This window comes from Hyperolius riggenbachi, chromosome 3 (genome assembly GCF_040937935.1).
Source record: "Hyperolius riggenbachi isolate aHypRig1 chromosome 3, aHypRig1.pri, whole genome shotgun sequence".
NCBI lineage: Eukaryota > Metazoa > Chordata > Amphibia > Anura > Hyperoliidae > Hyperolius > Hyperolius riggenbachi.
In genome coordinates, this window is record NC_090648.1 from 25,277,666 (window position 1) to 25,299,060 (window position 21,395).

A 21,395-nucleotide genomic window follows, 5' to 3' on the forward strand; every position below is an offset into this window, starting at 1 on the left:
GGCTATTTCAGTGGGTTTGTGCGTGTTGTTTTGAAGATTTAGAGTCTGGGTTGCAGGAGCTCAGCGTTAGTGCGTCTTCACACGGCCATTAGCAAGCCACGCCCCCCTCCTCTTAAATTTTAAGCATGCTTGGCAGGGCCCTCTTCCTCCATCTTTACTGCCCATGCTTTACCCCTTACCATCATGCTACTTTGCCATCTAATAGACTCGCTCGTTACCTCTCCCTTCTATGCTCCAATGGTGCATTGTACACATGCTACCTCATGTGTACACTCAACCTGGCTGTGTAGCATTGAAATGTTCCCTTCTTAAATTGCACTGTGCTGCAGAGTATGTTAGCACTTTATAAATAAATAAGCAACAATAATACCACTATAACCTCAGATAGTCTAGCACTTCTGGTTTATAATTTTAATTGACTCTGTTGTCTCTAGTCTATGCATTCATTTTATCATCACCCTCTGTCATATCTATCTCAAATTTTTAATCCAGCCCCTCCAGACCAGGCTTTCTCAACCAGGGTTCCCTGAAACCACAGGGTTCCTTGAGGCCGTTGTAGAAGATCCCTGGCATTTTCCCTTCCTGTGACAGTGGCAGGCTGAGAGAGTTTCAAAAGCACCTCTTTGACTCCTCTATGTCCTCTTCATTAAAGTAAAAAAAAAAAAAAAAGAGATAGAACAACATGAACAAACAAAAAAACATGATATAGATGTAACGATTGGTGTCAGCACACAGAGAGAATCTGATTATTGGTGATCTGCAGTATCCCCAAGAATACAGATATATACCTGATTATTGATGATCTGCAGAATCACCGATAATACAAGTATGACTAACCTCTGGACACCTGATAAAGTCTAAGTGTTTTGGTGCAACAGTAGGCTGTCTCCCGTGGGGCGGGAGACGCCGATAACAATGAGCGTGGACCACCTGAGGAGCAGGTGGCCCTTGGCTGTGTGTGAACTATCTCCTAGGAAAGGGGATAGAGATAACCTGCCAGCCAGTGATTCCCTGCAATACTGGGAATCAGACTATACTGCAGCCAAAGGACTCCTAAGGGATAGAGTCCCTGACTGGACTGTAGAGAGGCCTCTCTGAGGAACAGGAGGTCTCTGCAGCTACCTGACACTTGGCGGGGTAGTGTCACAGGTAGTATAGACAGACTGAACACCCAAGGTATGAGTGACAGCCAGAAGGGTTGGCCAGGCCAGGTCGGCAACACACGAGCAGATAAGGTACAGAGACAGTAGGCTGATTCGATAACCAGGTACAGGCAGGGTTTGGCAACAGGTAGACAGATATGCATAGGTACCGAATCAGAAAGCAGGAGAGAGGTCGAGAGAGCAATTGGTCTTAACAGATAAAGCAGAGGCCTAGTCTAGAGTGTGAGGTCCGTGGTCTCAACACCCAGGAACTAGTCTAAAGTATAACACAGCAATGACACAGTATTCCTAAGCTTGGGTGTGAGGTCCTTGGTCACAACACCCTGGAACTGGTCTAAAGTATAACACAGCAATGACACAGTATTCCTAAGCTTGGGTGTGAGGTCCTTGGTCACAACACCCAGGGACTGGTCTAAAGTATAACACAGCAATGACACAGTATTCCTAAGCTTGGGTGTGAGGTCCTTGATCACAACACCCTGGAACTGGTCTAAAGTATAACACAGTAATAACACAAGCGTAATCTGGCTAAGTGTGAATTCCCAGGGCCACCTGGTTCTAACACACTGTGGGATCTGACTATGGTCTGAGTGCTCACACATATGTATTCGCAACGGCAGACAACCTGAGACTGACCAGCGAGATCTATATATAGTGCAGCGCTCCTTAGAGCCACCCAGCGCTACTCAGCCAATGACAGTCTGCGCTGGGGTCAGCTGACCAACCTGATCAGCTGATCCTTCTCCTCCTGGCATAAAGGTCCTGCCTCCCCGCGCGCGTGCATAGCTCTCTATCTGTGTGCACTAGAAGGCTCAGACAAACCAGACGCATGCTGCCGTGCGGAAATCGCCGGTCTGAACGCGGAGACAGCCGCCCCGCCACCAGACCGCGCAGTGGCATTTCCGCAATCCTTTACAGTACCCCCCCCCCCCCCCCCCCCGAGGAGTGGACTCCGGACACTTCCCACCAGGCTTCCCAGGATGTGAGTCATGAAACTCTTTCTTTAATTCCTCCGCATGCATGCGACAATCTGGCACCCAAGTTCTTTCCTCCACACCATATCCCTTCCAGTAAACCAGATACTGCACGGAATTCTGCACTAACCGAGAGTCCAGAATCTCATATTCAGGTTGGTCATCAACCAACACAGGGGGGGGGGGGAGGAAACCACGTGCACTGCTGGCTTTAACAGAGACACATGGAATGATCTCACGCCCCGCATGCTGGCTGGGAGATCAATAGCATAAGTGACGTTATTAATTTTTCTGGTCACTGGAAAAGGTCCTATGAATCTAGGGCCCAGTTTGGGTGACAGTTGCTTCAAGGCCAAATGCCAAGTGGACACCCACACCAAGTCCCCTGGAGAGAATTTCCACTCTATGGACCGCCTTTTGTCTGCCTGCTTTTTCTGGGTCTGGAAGGCTTTCCCCAAGTTTCTCTTAACCATTCCCTAGATCTCCTTCAAAGCCCTCTGCCAGTCCTCCAGGGCCTGGAATGGTGTAGATGCCACTGGCAATGGGGCAAACTTGGGTGATCTTCCCGACACTATCTGGAATGGGGAAAATCCTGAAGAGGAACTCTTCAGGTTGTTGTGTGCAAATTCTGCAAACGGCAAAAAATTTACCCAATTGGATTGCGCATCTGCAACATAACATCTAAGAAATTGTTCCAGGGACTGGTTAATTCTCTCGGTCTGGCCATTGGTCTGTGGGTGGTAGCCTGATGAGAATGCAAGATCCATGTCCAGCTGATGGCAAAAAGCTCTCCAAAACTTAGATACAAATTGGACTCCCCGATCTGACACTACATTTTCCGGAATGCCATGCAGCCGGAAAATGTGCTGGATGAAGAGATCAGCCAATTCCTGGGCCGAGGGGAGTCCTTTCAAGGGGACAAAATGAGCCATCTTACTGAATCTGTCTACTACCACCCAAATGACCGTCTTGCCCTCAGACCTTTAACAATAACAATAACAATAATATTTATATAGCGCTTTTCTCCCTGGGGACTCAAAGCGCTGTGACCCTGCATTATGCAGTCTCAAAGGCTAGGGAAAAGAGGTGAGTTTTTAGCCTTTTTTTAAAGCTGTCCAGAGAGGGAGCCTCTCGTACTGATTGTGGAAGTGAGTTCCATAGAGTAGGGGCTGCGTAGGAAAAGGCCCGAGCACCAAATGTTAGGTGTATCCTGGGAATAACCAGCTTCATCTTGTTGGCAGAGCAGAGGGTGCGTGGAGGGGCATAAAGTTCCAATAGATCCGCTATGTATTTGGGTCCCATGTGGTGTAGAGCCTTGAATGTCAGCAGGCAGATCTTAAAATTGATTCTCTATTTTACTGGTAACCAGTGAAGAGTTTGCAGTACTGGGGTGATGTGTGAGCTGCGGGGGGCATTGGCTAGGAGTCTGGCTGCAGCATTCTGTACTAGCTGTAAGGGGCGCAGAACCTTATCTGTAGATCCGATGAACAGGGCGTTGCAGTAGTCTAGGCGGGAGGATACAAATGCATGAACCAGGGCAGCTAGGTCTTCAGCTGGGATAAGGTGTTTGATTTTCGCTATATTTCTTAGATGGAAGAAGGAAGACTTGACGACAGCTGATATCTGCTGTTTGAGTTTTAGATTTCCATCCAGGATCACCCCAAGATTTCACACAGAGTTTTTATACTGTACAGTATCTCCCCCAATTGCTAGTTTGAGGTGGTGAGCATTTTGAACTTTATCCATCATGTGTGGACTACCTACCACCAACACCTTTGGGAGCTCTACCAAAAAATCCATGGACAAGTGAGTCCAAGGTTCACTCGGGACTGGTAAAGTTTGTAAAGTACCAACAGGAGCCTGACGAGAAGGTTTAGTCCTAGCACACACTGCATACTCTCTTACAAACTCCTTACAGTCTGTTGCTAATGTAGGCCACCAAGCACATCTGGCCAGCAAATCCTGAGTTCTGGTGGCCCCAGGGTGACCAGCATTTTTGTGAGAATGGAACAGCTGTAACAGTTGTAGACGGAAAGGTAGTGGCACAAACATAACCCCGTCAGGCTTCCCCTCTGGAACATCCTGTTGATAAGGGCTCAGAGTGACTGTCCAATCTTTCCAGATCTCAGTGGCTGCCAAAACAACTTTCTGAGGTAGGATGGTCTCAGGGGCTGAGGGCTGTACTGTCTCGGGCTCGAAACACCTGGACAAGGCGTCTGCCTTGACGTTTTTACTACCAGGGGTATACGTAATTACAAATCTGAATCTCGAGAAGAACAAAGACCATCGGGTCTGACGGGGGCTAAGTCTCTTGGCACCCTCTATGTACTCCAAATTTTTATGATCTGTATAAACTGTGATAGTGTGTTCTGCACCTTCTAGCCAATGTCACCATTTCTCGAAGGCTAACTTGATGGCCAAAAGCTCCCAGTTGCCTATATCATAGTTTTTCTCTGCGGGTGAAAACCTACGAGAGAAGTAGACACATGGGTGTAGTTTACCCTGTAAACCCGAACGCTGAGACAATACAGCCCCCACCCCCACCTCTGAAGCATCCACCTCCACGATGAAGGGGAAGGTGCCATCCACATGTCTCAATATGGGTGCAGAACAGAACAGTTTTTTCAGAGTGGAAAAAGCAGTATGTGCCTCTGCTGACCAGTGGTAAGTATCAGCCCCCTTTTTGGTGAGACTGGTGAGGGGCGAGACCACTGTAGAGTACCCCTTTATAAACCTCCTGTAGTAGTTGGCAAAGCCCAAAAACCTTTGGAGCGCCTTCAGTCCCACAGGCTGAGGCCACTCCAAGACAGCAGAAACCTTACCAGGATCCATAGAGAGGCCAGACGTAGAGATAATGTACCCCAGGAAGGCAACAGAGGTCACTTCGAAAAGACATTTCTCAAGTTTAGCGTAAAGCAGATTCTGTCTTAACTTCCCTAGGACAAACTTGACATGCTTTCGGTGTTCCGAGAGATTAGACGAAAAGATCAGAATATCGTCCAGATATACTAGGACAAACTTCCCCAACACCTCCCTGAACACCTCATTAATCAACTCCTGGAAGACGGCCATGGCATTACACAACCCGAAGGGCATCACCATGGAACTCGTAGTGCCCGTCAGGTGTGTTGAAGGCCGTCTTCCATTCGTCACCATCCCTGATACGAACTAGGTTGTATGCACCTCTTAAATCTAATTTCGAGAAAATCTTTGTGTTAGTAACCTGAGTGAACAAATTGTCAATCAAGGGCAGAGGACAACGATTTTTCACTGTAATCTTGTTTAAACCTCGGTAATCAATGCAAGGACAAAGGCCTCCATCTTTTTTTTTTACAAAAAAGAATCCTGCCCCTGCTGGTGACCGAGAGGGGCGGATGAACCCTTTAGCCAAATTTTCTTTGATATACTCCTGCATTGCCAGTTTCTCAGGCCCAGATAGATTATAGAAGTGACCTCTGGGAGGCATACAACCAGATCTTAAATCGATGGGACAGTCGAATGTACGGTGGGGGGGAAGTTTATAAGCTGATTTGGGACAAAACACGTCTGCAAATTCTGCGTATTGGCTTGGCACAACTTTAACCTGAATCTTGGTGTTACCCACGGTTACTTTGGCTAAACAGTGATGATAACAATGGGTAGACCGGCTCGTTAGCTGACCTGAAACCCAGTCTATCTGAGGTGAGTGAAGCTGTAACCATGGCATGCCAAGAATAACGGTGGAGATTGCCATACGCAAGACCAGAAACTGTAGACTCTCTTTATGTAGTACCCCAACACTGAACCCCAACTCCGGGGTCCGAGACAGGGGATGTTTACTTTGCAGAGGAGAGTCATCTACTGCAGTGACCAAAACCTGCTGGTCCAATAGAAGTATAGGAATCCCCAACTGTTTTGCAAACTCGTAATCCATAAAGTTGGCTGCCGAGCCAGAGTCTAAGAAAGCTTCAGTGGAAACAGTCTGACCTTCCCATGTGACAGAACAGGGAAGGAGCAAGCAATTATCGTTTAGAGGTAAAGACTGCACGCCTAGGGTATTACCTCTGACTACACCTAGGCGGCAGCGTTTCCCGACTTCTTGGGACAATTCTGCACCTTATGACCCTCCTCTGCACAATATAAACAGAGCTGTTCTGTTCTCCTTTGATTCTTTTCCACCCGTGTCAATTTTGACTGCCCAATTTGCATTGGCTCTGGCGGAGGTGACACGGGTAGAGGAGAGGCATAGGAGACATATCTCACAGTGTTCTTACCCCGGATCTGTTTCTGATAGCGTAAACGCCGATCAACCCATACTGCTAAGACGATTGCCTCATCGATAGACTTAGGTTCAGTGTGTCCCAACATCAAATCTGAGACTGCGTCTGACAACCCTGATAAAAAGCAGTCTAACAATGCAAATGTCCCCCACCTAGCTGACACAGACCACTTCCTGAACTCAGCTGCGTAGATTTCTACCTGATCCTTGCCTTGACGCAAAGTTTTGAGCTTCCGATCAGCAGTGGAGGCAATGTCCGGATCATCATAAATTATGGCCATGGCCTTGAAAAATTTCTCGACTGACGTCAAAACCTTATGCCCTGCCTGAAGGCTATATGCCCATGTTTGAGAATCCCCTGACAGCACGGTCTTAATAAATGTAATTCTCGGTGCCTCAGTTCCTGACAAGTTGGGTCTCAACTCAAAATATGACATTACTCGATTTTTAAAATTCTGAAAGTCAGATCTATGACCAGAAAACCTTTCGGGTACAGACATACGTAAGTCTGTAACTGGAGGAGATTGCACTGAATTCACAGCCGTTTGAAGGACCTGTATGGACCCAGACAAGGCAGTGATCTGGGTCTGATGACCGTCCAGCACTCTGATGAAATTCTCCACTGAGGTGGTGAGTGCATCAAGACGGATGTGGAGTGCGTCCATTTTGTTTTTCGGGTCTGCCGTTCTGTAACGATTGGTGTTAGCACACAGAGAGAATCTGATTATTGGTGATCTGCAGTATCACCAACAATACAGATATATACCCGATTATTGATGATCTGCAGAATCACCAATAATACAAGTATGACTAACCTCTGGACACCTGATAAAGTGTAAGGGTTTTGGTGCAACAGTAGGCTGTCTCACGTGGGGCGGGAGACGCCGATAACAATGAGCGTGGACCACCTGAGGAGCAGGTGGCCCTTGGCTGTGTGTGAACTATCTCCTAGGAAAGGGGATAGAGATAACCTGCCAGCCAGTGATTCCCTGCAATACTGAGAATCAGACTATACTGCAGCCAAAGGACTCCTAAGGGATAGAGTCCCTGACTGGACTGTAGAGAGGCCTCTCTGAGGAACAGGAGGTCTCTGCAGCTACCTGACACTTGGCGGGGTAGTGTCACAGGTAGTATAGACAGACTGAACACCCAAGGTATGAGTGACAGCCAGAAGGGTCGGCCAGGCCAGGTCGGCAACACACGAGCAGATAAGGTACAGAGACAGTAGGCTGATTCGATAACCAGGTACAGGCAGGGTTTGGCAACAGGTAGACAGATATGCATAGGTACCGAATCAGAAAGCAGGAGAGAGGTCGAGAGAGCAATTGGTCTTAACAGATAAAGCAGAGGCCTAGTCTAGAGTGTGAGGTCCGTGGTCTCAACACCCAGGAACTAGTCTAAAGTATAACACAGCAATGACACAGTATTCCTAAGCTTGGGTGTGAGGTCCTTGGTCACAACACCCAGGAACTGGTCTAAAGTATAACACAGCAATGACACAGTATTCCTAAGCTTGGGTGTGAGGTCCTTGATCACAACACCCTGGAACTGGTCTAAAGTATAACACAGTAATAACACAAGCGTAATCTGGCTAAGTGTGAATTCCCAGGTCCACCTGGTTCTAACACACTGTGGTATCTGACTATGGTCTGAGTGCTCACACGTATGTATTCGCAACGGCAGACAACCTGAGACTGATCAGCGAGATCTATATATAGTGCAGCGCTCCTTAGAGCCACCCAGCGCTACTCAGCCAATGACAGTCTGCGCTGGGATTAGCTGACCAACCTGATCAGCTGATCCTTCTCCTCCTGGCATAAAGGTCCTGCCTCCCCGCGCGCGCGCATAGCTCTCCATCTGTGTGCACTAGAAGGCTCAGACAAACCAGACGCATGCTGCTGTGCGGAAACCGCCGGTCTGAACGCGGAGACAGCCGTCCCGCCGCAAGACTGCGCGGTGGCATCTCCGCAATCCTTTACAATAGATTATTTATGTGTGATAAGCAGTGATAAAGTTATGGTCAAATGAATGGGAGGAGTGCTAAAAAGTGAAAATGGCTCTTGGTGGTTATGGTAAAATAGCCTGTAGGGTTAAAGGGACCCAGAACAGTGCCTGAAATTAAAAGAGTACACTTACCTGGGGCTTCTTCCAGCTCACACAGTTACCGGCTTCACCCGGTGACACCTGGGCCAGATCTTCCTGGTTAATGACGCAAGGCGTCATCACACCAACCACTTTGCGTCATCACGGTGGCCGGTTTTCGGTGACGCCGGTAACTGGGGTAGACAGAGGCACAAGGAGAGGAGCCAGAAGGATGCCGGGGGATCTCGCTGCCTACGGTGAGCTGGAAGAAGCCCCAGGTAAGTGTACTCTTTTCATTTCAGGCACTGCTCGGAGTCCCTTTAAGCGTTAATATACAATTTGCATCAACGCACACTTAATAGCATCTCATTGACCAGGTGTTTATTTATATTTGTGTGTGTGTGTGTTGCTATGATTTTGTTTAATTATCATTGCATAATTTTTTAGTCCTTTGTGCTGTTTTCTTCAAATAAGGGAACACTTCAACAACACAATGTAACTCCAAGTTAATCCCACTTCCATGGAATCAAACTGTCCACTAATGCTAGGTACACAGCATACAAGTTTCTGGCAGATCAATTATTTCCAACATGACCAATCTAAATTTTGTTTGATTTTTCGAATTTCCAATTGTTTTTCCTATCAATTTCCATAGAGGTGAACAGAAAATCGTTTAGAAAAACGAAAAATGTATCGAAATTCAGATTGGACATGTTGGAAATAATCAATCTTGCAGGTAAATCTGGCGGAAAATTGTATGGTGTGCACCTAGCAACACTGATTGACAATCATTTTCACATGCTGTTGTGCAAATGTAATAGACAACAGGTGGAAATTACAGGCAATTAGTAAGACATCCCTAATAGACGAGTGTTTCTGCAGGTGGTGACCACAGACCACTTCTCAGTTCCTATGCTTTTTGGCAAAGGTTTTGGCCACTTTGAATGCTCGGTCTGTCAGTGTAGTGCCCAGAGCATGTAGGTGCTACCAGGAGACAGGACAGAACATCAGGAGGCATGGAGGAGGACATAGAAGGGCAAAAACCAAGCAGCAGGACCACCTTTGTGCAAGGAGGAACAGGAGGGGCAATGCCAGAGCAATGCAAAATGAACTCCAGCGGGCCACAAATGTACATGTGTTGGCTCAAACGGTCAGAAATAGACTCCATGAGGGTGGTATGAGGGCCCGACATCCACAGGTGGGGGTTTTGCTTACAGCCCAACACCATGCCAGATGTTTGGCATTTGCCATAGAACACCAAGATTGGCAGATTTGCTACTGGCACCCTGTGCTCTTCAAAGCAGGTTCATACTGAGCACATTTGATAGACGTGACAGAGTCTTGAGACGCTGTGGAGAACATTAAGCTACCTGCAGCATCCTCCAGCATGACCGGTTAGGCAGTGGGTCAGTAATGGTGGGGGGTAACATTTCTTTTGGGGGCCGCACAGCCCTTTATGTGCTTACCAGAGGTAGCCTGACTGCTATTAGTTACCGAGACGAGATACTCAGACCCCTTGTTAGACCATATGCTGGTGGGGTTGGCCCTGAGTTCCTCCTAATGCAAGACAATGCTAGGCCTCATGTGGCTGGAGTGTGTCAGCAGTTCCTGCAAGACAAAGGCATTGATGCTATGGACTGCCCCCCCCCCCCCAGACCTGAATCCAATTGAGCACATCTGGGACATCATGTCTCACTCCATCCACCAACGCCATGTTGCACCATAGACTGTCTAGGAGTTGGAGGATGCTTTAGCCCTGGCCTGGAAGAGATACCTCAGGAGACCATCCACAACCCCATCAGGAGCATGGCCAGGCATTGTAGGGAGGTCATATTGGCATGTGAAGGCCTCACAAACTACGGAGCCTCATTTTGTCTTGTTTAAAGAACATTACATCACAGTTGGGTCAGCCTATATATTTTTTTCCATTTTAATTTTGAGTGTTATTCCAAATCCAGAACTCCATGGGATGATTCATTTGATTTCCATAGATAATGTTTGTGTGACTTTGTTGTCATCACATTCAACTATGTAAAGAATGAAGTATGTAATCTAAATATTCCATTCATTCAGATCTAGGATGTCTTATGTTTGTGTTCCCTTTTATTTTTTGAGCAGTATATATATATATTATTGCTAGAACTTCTACAATCCCTTAAATTCTTAGATTGTAAGTGTTTGGCAGGGTTTCCCCCCCATCATCATTGTGAACCCTTCCCCTGGACTGACTTGCCTCGAATTGTTTATTCTCTAAGTCCATTGCTTTATTGTACGATTTTGTATTTTGTACCTTGTTTTTTCACCCCTATTTATTATTCTCTGTATCCCGATTTATTGTCCAGCGCTGCGCAATGGTGTGTAATGTCGGTGCTTTATAAATAAAATAACTGATTATAGAACATCTGTTGTTGTTGTTGTATAAGTCAACTATTTTCATTGCAATATGAGATTTGCAAATCATTGTGTTCTGTTTATATGTATATTATATTTTGATGTGTTTTTCATTACTTGTATTTGACACAGTGACCACATCATTTTTATTTTTGTAATCGGGCTGTTATTTAGAGCTGCCTAATATTCTTTCCACAGTCTCCAGCTGTTACAGCTGACCAAACACTTCTCATGGCTTTCCGATGCAATGGTTAAAGTATGGTAAGTGCAATTCAATAACAATATAACGCAAACATTTCATCAAGTATGACTTGTTCTGCTACTGCTGACACAAGAGACACAAATCAGCAGAATAATCCTATTGGGATTTGTTTCAACGTTTAATCACTTTACAATACTATTTACAGTGAGAGATGCAATTTAGAGACACATTTCAATAACAGCAATTAAATGTAATGATGTATCTATTTTGGATAATACACAGACAGCCCCCCAGACACCTCTGCTCATCATTACAGCATTGTCCTTGTGGAGCAGGATAATGAGCTGATGTTTGGTTTACATTGTTCTCAGTAATTAAATGATTCATTAACCTAACAGCTCAGAGGCAAAGCAGCTCAGCGAGTCTATGTACTCCGCCCTGGGAATAGAGACACAGCTAATGCATCTCCAGAGGAATTACAAGAGTCTCCTCTCAATTTGTATCACATCTCTGAGAAAAGGTGTATTATCCAAAATAAAGACGTCATTCATTCTACACATAAACAGATATGGACTCATCACACATTAAAGATTTTGCATTTTTTATAGAAAGTTATATAGATAGATAGATGATAGACATTTGGTCTGATTAATCTGCATAGTATGTCTGTAATCAGTTATCAATACACTATTATTATTATTGGTTAATTTTTCATAGAGCACCGACGTATTCCATGGTACAGACAATGGTGTACACCAAATATAGTGGCACTGGTACTAAATACAGGATAGGCAATGATAGTGAGAAATGTAACATGATGAATCAAATGTATAACATATTGCAAGATACAAAATGACCCACTTGAGGACCGCAGTGTTAATCCCCCCTAAAGACCAGTCCATTTTTGGTAAAATAGGCCACTGGAGCTTTAAGGCCTCGCTGCAGGGCCGCATAATACAGCACACAAGTGATTTCCCCCCCCCCCCTCCCCTTTTCTCCCAACCAATAGAGCTCTCTGTTGGTGGGGTCTTATCGCTCCCCCAATGTTTTTGGGGTTTTTTTTGTAAATATATATATATATATATATATATATATATATATATATATATATATATATTTGTTTTTGTTTTTTTTTTGTTTTTTTGTTTTTGTTTTATTTTTAATATATTACCCTATTTCTTTAAGAATTTTCTGAATGCACCCAATGTGAGCAAGGCCTAAAAAGTTGCCTCCCTAAAAAAATTGTCCCATGCTTTGGCTTATCAAGTTTGGTTGTTTTTTAAGTCCTATGAGCCAAGACAGTTAACCATTGCTAATGCAAAAAAGGAGGAGGTTTTAGGAAGTAAAAATTGTATGTAGATGAGCATTGTGTCTCTCTCAGCTTGCTACACAAATATGAGAAATCTTTTCCTTTTCACAAACGGATCATCAGGGGACTCTGTATGGCTGATATTGTGGTGAAACCCCTCCCACAGTGTGATGTCAGGACCATGGTCCTGAGAGTTTTTTGCCTGTGAACTCATTGCATTGTGGGAAATAACAGATGTTTACAGCTGTTTGAAACTGCCAAAAAAGCAAGCAGCATCTTCTTCCACTGACATTAACTGCCAGCAGTAAAAATGTCACCATGTGATGAATGTCAGAATGTAAATCAGGGAGAGGAAAGATTTTACAATGGGCAAACACTTACTAAATCATTTATACATAATTATTGTAAAAAAATGAAGCACTTTTTTATTACATTATGTTCACTGGAGTTCCTCTTTAAATGGTTAATACCTCCTTCTTCCCAGTCCTATAATAAAGTGTTTCATACATGCATTTCCAGTCCATTTTCTCTGGTGTTGGACGGCTTCTTTAGCTATATTAAAAGACAGCTAGAGATCTAGTTCTCCTGGGAGCTCAGGTCGGGTGCAACTTTGATTAGCTGTCCCACCATCCAATCAGAAACAGCTATGACTGCATGTGTCTGGTCCACTTTCAAGATGGTTGCCAGCGGAAGCCAAATTGCTTTAACTTGGGGACATGTGCAGTTCATTAATCATCATTACTAGGGATGATCAATGAGATGCAAATTCTTCTGAAATTATGCAAATCTATGCAAATGTATGCAGTTTGAAAATGGACCAATCAGTTTAAATCCAGGTTTGACTTCTTAACGACCACCTCACGCCAATTGACGTGAACAGGGTGGCTACCCCAGGACTGGGTAACGCCAATTGGCGTGAAGACCTGTGGGCGGAGATTGCAGCAGCTCGCGCATGCTCATGCACGCACATCCCCGCTTGAATGACGGCCTGCCAGCGGCGATCACCGCTAACAGACTGTTAGACAGCGAAACCGCCATCTATTTACATTGTACAGCGCTGCGATCTATAGCAGCGCTTTACTGGGGACAGCAGTGACACTCAACTGTTCCCTTGGGAGGCTCAGAGAAATTGGGAAATATATTAAAACAAATAAATAAACAAAAACAAAAAAAAAAAATAAACATTGTAGGAGCGATCAGAGTCCACCAACAAAAAGTTCTGTTGGTGGGCAGAAAAGGGGGCGGGATTCATTTATGTACTCAGTTGTGTGGCTCTGCAGCGAGCCATTAAAGTTGCAGAGCATCAACTTGTAAAAAATAGCCTGCTCACTAGGGGGATGTAAGCCGACGGCCCTCAAGTGGTTAAATCGATTGCTTCTATTTTCAAGCTGCATATATTTGCATAAAAGTTGCATACATTTGCATCAACTCTTAATAATTTGCATATCTGTGATCATTACTAATATATGTAATGGTATTTAGGCACTGAATGGTTTAGCCCTCTCTATTTAGAGTCTTTGTAAGGAAATTGGTGGGGAACAGGGAAGCAAAGCAAAAATAAACAGGCTTCTTGCTTGTTTATAAGGTTTTATAACATGTGTTCCCATCTTTATTGACTGTTCCAAAGTGATGCATCCTGGGAGTAACCATGTAGACAATATAATACATTATGTGCGTATTGCTCCTCACATTTGTTTTGCTTGACGTAAAGCACACTTTCATTAGTAAATTTGCCCGACACAACTCCAGTTTTGGCCGTGGTAATTACCACATAAACTAAATATGTCATTTACACATTCACTCACTGACTGGAACTGATGGATTATGGAAGTGACTTTCTTCTCAAGTGAAACGGAATATTTGCAAATACCTTCTGTTTTAGCAAGGCAAGCCAGTCAGTGGCGTAGCTATGGAGCTATGGGCCCCAGTGCAAGTTTTACATTGGGAGACCGAATTGGGGCCCTTGAGCCAGAGGATCCCCATGGGGCCCTTCCTCAACGAAAGCATTAGCTGTTTATTGGGCCTGTCTCCTGTGGTGGTAATAATCACTTCTATAGATGCTTTGAATAGTAGTAATCATTAACAAACTGTTTCCCATCCCCTTCTTGCACCTCTGATACTGTGGATGACCTCAGCAGCCTTTGTTGTGCCAAATCAAGTGTTGTTACTTATAGACTGCTTGGGGGGGGGGGGGGGGGTATCCTGCTACAAAAATACTAGTGTTTTTGGATATCCATAATTTTGTCAGGTAATACCTCAACCTCAACAAACACAATTGCTAACTTCCAGTCAGAGCAATATCCTGCCTCTATCTGGCCAGCAGACGCTAGTCAGCCAATCAGGTGCACTGTCATACACCCTTTGCCTGCTGTACCATACCTAGCAGGAATTACATAGATTAGCATTCAGGTGGGAGGCTTCGGTTGGACGCAATCGTGAATTGCGTCGTTTACAGGGGCGCCCCGTGAAGGCACATCTCCCACACGGTCCCCTCCCTAAGGTGTCGCATGGTGGTTTGGGGCCCCAGCGAGTGAGAGAGACCTGGGGCCCCTGGGCTGTCATGTGGACCAGTGTTTGTGAATACCTCAACCTCACAAGTTCTATAATCCAGTGTTTTTGGATGTATACTTAAATTTAAAAAAAAAAATCTATTTTGTTTCTGTTTTTTTTTTTACATGGAATTCCTTATTTGCAGTCCTGATTCACAGACTTTCCTGAAATGATGAAATGATGAGTTATGGGAGTGATTATATAACCAGTAAACACGTGACATCCTTGTTCTCTCAGGGATTATCTGCCTTGTCCTAAAAAAAGGCATACGTGGCAGGGTGAGATATAGAAAACAATGATATATTAAGGAACACTTACTGGAAAAATATCAAGGCACCACTGCCCATCATAACTCCCAAATTATGGGGTTGATGAATTGACAGGCGGTCATATTTCCTGCTCGGTCAGAAAAAAAGGTTTAGCGAGTATTGCAAATATTTTTCGGTCCTTGACATGTTCAAACAGAAAATATTTTTCACTATGTTTGCTATAAATTTTCTCATAGCTTATAACATCAAGTAACAACAAGGTTTAGGTACCATGACTTTATTAAGTTGTACAATATGTAAGTTTCCTATTTAGAATTTTATGAGATCTTTTGTTAGAACAAAACATTTTGCAACCAATATCTACTTGAAAGATAAGAGAGACTCACAGCAACTGCCATTTCTGGTACGTGCAGAGAATTGCACAGTATGAGCTTTTCACCAGTGGGGCTCTTGTTACAGCTATTATTAGGCAGCTGCTGCTTGGTATTGAGCACTTACTACCCTACTCTCCTGTGCCTAACCCTATTCCTAATAGATATTTTACCCTTCCTGCCATCAAGCTCTGACCTCCCACCCAATAATAACCCTTCCCTAATTTATAACCTTTTTCTTCCGCTTAATATTTACCTCTTCTGGATCCCTAACGTTGACTTTCAGTCTAATTATTATTATTATTATTATTATTTAGTATTTATATAGCGCCGACATAATGTTAGCCTTCTCCTGATGCCTAAAGCTACCCTTCCACATGTAAAATTAATCCCGGTCTGAAACCTTAACCACACTCTAGCATTAACCCTTACTTGTCCAAACTTACCCTCCTAACCTATAAAAATGGTTTCTCTTACCTTATCACTTAACGCTAATCCTATACTGGTAGGTGATCAGAGGCGCCAGCAGAATAAAATTAATATAAAATTGTTAAGAATTGCCGGGAGGGAAAGTGGTGGACTTCCCCTCAATAATTAGACACCAAGGTCTGTCATCAAATTAAACGAATACATTTATTCACTAGTACCCCAAAATCTGCAACGCGTTTCGTGGGAACAGACCCACTTCTTCAGGCAATAAAACGGGGACAACAAACACTGTGAACAAAGGACAGAGGGTATTGCTATAAGATTGCAGCAAATAACAAACATACAAACAAAAAAACAAAAATCACAAAACGATGATATAGCAATAATCATATATCAAAAATCAGGATAATGGTTATGTAACAAAAGTAGGGACTAAATCCATAGGTGGCACATGAGCTAAGTGGAGTATTCAGACGTATACATAGGAGTATCAACATATGTACAGACAATAAAAGTTGATGAAATTATAATGACAATAAGTATAAAAGATAGGGACAATAACTATATATACTAAGTTCATACGTTTGCTAGATCAAAAGCCATAACAATGTAAAACAGGATGATAATATATCAATGAAAGAACAAAACAAAAACAAAAAAAAGATTGGCAATTAAATTTGTACAGATGATAAAAAGGATGAAAAAATAGGGATAATATTTATGTGTTAAATACTTGAGGCAAAAAAAAAAAATTCTAATCCTAATACATTTTGACAATATTTGTTTTTAGCTTTGTGTAAAATACATGCAAGTCACTGTAAATATTTACTTTACAAAAATAAGCCTTCATGAGTCAATCTCCTTGTGCAGCAGGTCATTTCGGTGCACGTTCTTTCATGCGCTGTGCATGTCCTGGGCCACCATAATGTTACTCTGTCTAAGGCCACTCAGCAGTGTAATTTGGCTGCCAGCAATCGCTGGCAGGGCAGTCTGTAGACTAAATTTCACCCAAGACAAGGGTGTAAACATTGATCACCCCCCCCCCCCCTCCCGAGGACTCCAGAACATTTGTGATGCGGTTCATGTACCTAGCAAAAAAATCCACCAAGGATGCCATCAACACCTGCCTGGAGCTCATCATCGATCACCTGGACAGATTAGATTTCTATGCCAGGATCCTTCGGCACTTTGGCTTTTCATACCATCTGCCACAGCATACTACATGTACATCCTATGCTATGCCTATGGGAAACATGGACTTCCTCATCAACAGGTCCCAAGTTGTCAAGTTGGGTGCTATCTCCTCCCAGCCTGGGGTTACCAACATGGGTTTCCCACAAAGCTGTGTCCCATCACTGATCCTTTTCTCACTCTACATGATTTACTGCATATCCACTTATCAAGGTCATCAGGTTTGCTTATGACACCACCATTTTTGGCCATGTTAGCAAGAATGATAAGCAGGCCTCCTATCAGCAGGTTATAGAATAGGCCACTAGTGTACAGAGAACATGCGGGTCCTCAGCACAGCCAAAACCATCTACATCATTAACTTCAGGAAGCATGCCCTCACCTCAACTCCAATCTACACTGATGGCACTCCTGGGCACAACCATCTCCAATGACCTGAACTGGAAGACCAACACCGCCTCCACCCAGTGGAGAACCCAGCAGATACTATCCTTTCTTTACCAGCTCAAGAAGTTTGGTAAGTCCCAGAAGCTTATGTCATGCTTCTACTCCATCATTATTGAATCTGGACTATACTGTTCCATCCTGGTCTGGTACACTGGCTCATCTGTCAGGGAAATCCCAAAAATATAGAGGGTCATAAGTTCAGTGGAGAGGAATATAGGGAAACCCCTCACCCACTTGACCTTTACAACTCCAGACTGTGCTCCAGAGCATTAATCAACAGATTGCTACCCCCAGCAGCTAGTTTAATATCAGCACAGTCCCAGACAAACAGCTTATATTGTACTCACTGAAGGCATCACAGATCAGCTCACAAAGCAGCTAGTTTGATATATGTACAAGTACCGTACAAGGGCTTTGAACACACTGCAGGTATCTTGCTAAAAGTATAGGTACAAAGGAACTACTTATGCTGTAGATATGGGTGTTTAGCATGGACAAGTAGCAGGGATCAGCACATACTACAGCTAGCTTACTATTCATACATACACAGAGTACCAGCTTATACTGTGCATTAGAGATGGCCCAAACATCAGATTTTTAGTTTGCGAACCGTGAACGCGAACTTCTGCAAAAGTTTGAGTTTGCAAAAATCAGGCGAACCGCCATAGACTTCAATGGGCAGGCGAATTTTGAAACATACTGGGACAATTTCTGGCCACAAAAGTCATTGAAAAGTTGTTTCAAGGAATCTAACACCTGGAGGGGTGCATGGCAGAGTGGGATACACGCCAAAAGTCCCTCAGAAAATTATGTATTTGATGCACAGCAGGGTTATAATTTCTAAAGGGCAGAAATCACATTGCATTCCTAAATTGGAGGCATAAAGTGCTTTAAAACATCTTGCGTGTGTTTACATCTATCAGGGAGTGTAATCAGAGTACTGCTTCACACTGACACACCAAACTCACTGTGTAACGCACTGCAAACAGCTGTTTGTGTAGTGATGGCCGTGCTGGTGCGCACCATGGCCAGAGTGCAGGCGATGGCAGTTTTCCAACCCATATGGTTGGGCTGGTAGCTCAATGACAGAACAACAGTGACTGTCCAGCTGATCGAACTTGGTCTGTCCACAATGAAGCAAGACCTTATCTTGGGTGTGCCCCAACACACTCATATAGGTCATTGCTTCATTGTGATACGCAAGCCCCTTCACCAGGGCAAGGTAACGATCATGAAGGGGAATTGACACATGTTCATGTCTTTTGTTTTGTTGTTGCAGCCAGAAAAATTAGGCATGTAAACACACCAGAAAAATTATTATTTTTGGAAGTGGCAGCTGCTAGCAGTGGCCTTAAACATTCAGAATCCAGAATGGTGGTGGCGAAGAAGGCAGTCAAGCAACCTGCAGGCAGAGATGCCGTGTGGAGACTGACTTATTCTTCGGGCAGGCAGTCGCGTGGATATCAATAACAGATACAGTTGGAAGCTAAGCACAGCTTATGATAGACAGTGTGCTGGCTTGCTTGCAATAGTTAGAATAGTATAGTAGAACTGCCAAGCCCAGCAACTGACTTTGGACTGTATGCAGTGTGTGTAACCCACACAGATATCAATAACAGATACAGTTGGAAGCAGAGGCGGCCTTTGGGAGTGGCAAGTGGGGCGATCGCCCCAGGCCCCGCACATGAAGAGGGCCCCGCATGTCATGCCCGCCATACCGTGCTCATTTTGGTGGTGGTGAAGGAAAGGTCTACAGAAGTCTAGATGTTTGTGTTCTGAGCAGTGTGTCATTTACAAATACTCAGATTTTCCTATTTTGTTTTACACACCTTATATTTTACACACCCCCTTTTATTGATCAGATTTTCGTCTTCAGCATGCTTTACTGTACTATGCCGTTTGCATTTTTGTAATGAATTTCTGCACTGACATGAAGCTCAACAAATGTCAGATTAAGGTAACGTGCTAGAGCCTCAGCCTGGGGGCCCAGGGGCATTTATGTTAGTCAAGCATGGACTGGAGCCAGAATGGGCTCAGGCTGGAGCTTCCAGACTGGCTGGGGATTGGTGCTAGGTTTCATGGGGAGCTCGGGATAGGTAGAGGCTGGCTGGGGAGCTAGGGATAGGTAGAGGCTGGCTGGGGAGCTCGGGATAGGTAGAGACTGGCTGGGGAGCTCGGGATAGGTAGAGACTGGCTGGGGATTGGTGCTAGGTTTCATGGGGAGCTCGGGATAGGTAGAGGCTGGCTGGGGAGCTAGGGATAGGTAGAGGCTGGCTGGGAAGCTTGGGATAGGTAGAGACTGGCTGGGGATTGGTGCTAGGTTTCATGGGGAGCTCGGGATAGGTAGAGGCTGGCTGGGGAGCTAGGGACAGGTACAGTTTGATTACATTACATATTGTAATTGTTCCTATATTGGTTGGCTTAGTTTTTAAACATTAATAAGGCATACTGCTTTAGAGGTGGACAAGCCTGTGACTGTGGTGGTACGGTACATGGCCTTTACTTATGGCTCTAGGCATATGACACTCGCCCCAGGCCCCCGCTACGGAAGATGCTGGCGCTATATCTGGATCAACAGGGATATGTGAGGGAGCAGGCTGGTGTTGTACTTTATACTGGTTGAACTCGATGGACGTATGTCTTTTTTCAACCAAAATAACTATGTAACTATGTATATAAATAAAAAAATAATAATACTCTAAGGTCGCCTCTGGTTGGAAGATAAGCACAGCTTATGATAGACAGTGTGCTGGCTTGCATGCAAAGTTGCAATATAGATAAAAGAGTATAGTAGAACTACACAGCCCAGCAATGACTGTGTGGCCTGTATGCAGTGTGACCAGTGTCTCACACACACAAATTAAAAAAAAAAAAAAAAACAGACCAATATGCGCCATCAAAAGGGCTTTTGATTTGGGGTGCTTTCAGCAATCAGAAATAAACAGAAGGGCCTAGCTAACTGTCCCTGTCTCTGCAGTAGTGTTGGGCGAACAGTGTTCGCCACTGTTCGGGTTCTGCAGAACATCACCCTGTTCGGGTGATGTTCGAGTTCGGCCGAACACCTGATGGTGTTCGGCCAAACCGTTCGGGTTCGCCCGAACTACTAAATGCCCGGCCGAACAGGGCCCTGTTCGGCCGAATACCGCCCCCCTATGGGGTCGCAGGCATAAGGGGGGAGCATGCCCTGAGCGCGGGGGGGGGGGGGGGGGGGTGGTCAGAAATTCCCCCCACCCCCTCCGCTAGCGCTCCCCCCTCTGCCCGCTTCCCCATAAAAAAGTTGGCATAAAGTTAAATATTACCGGTGGTGGCTGCTGCAGTGGCTGGCTGGCAGTGGTGTGAATGAGGAGGAGGAGTCCGAGTATGACGCGTTGAGGCCAGGCAGCGGGCGGTTCAGCGGTAGTACCCTTGTGGTACTTCCGCCCTTTCTCTGACCTCACGTCCTCTACGTGATGACGCATACGAGGGTACGCGTCACGCGTACCATCGTCTGCGTCATCACGTAGAGGACGTGAGGTCAGAGAAAGGGCGGAAGTACCACAAGGGTACTACCGCTGAACCGCCCGCTGCCTGGCCTCAACGCGTCATACTCGGACTCCTCCTCCTAGTCCTCACTCACACCACTGCCAGCCAGCCACTGCAGCAGCCACCACCGGTAATATTTAACTTTACGCCAACTTTTTTATGGGGAAGCGGGCAGAGGGGGGAGCGCTAGCGGAGGGGGTGGGGGGAATTTCCGACCACCCCGCGATCGGGGCATGC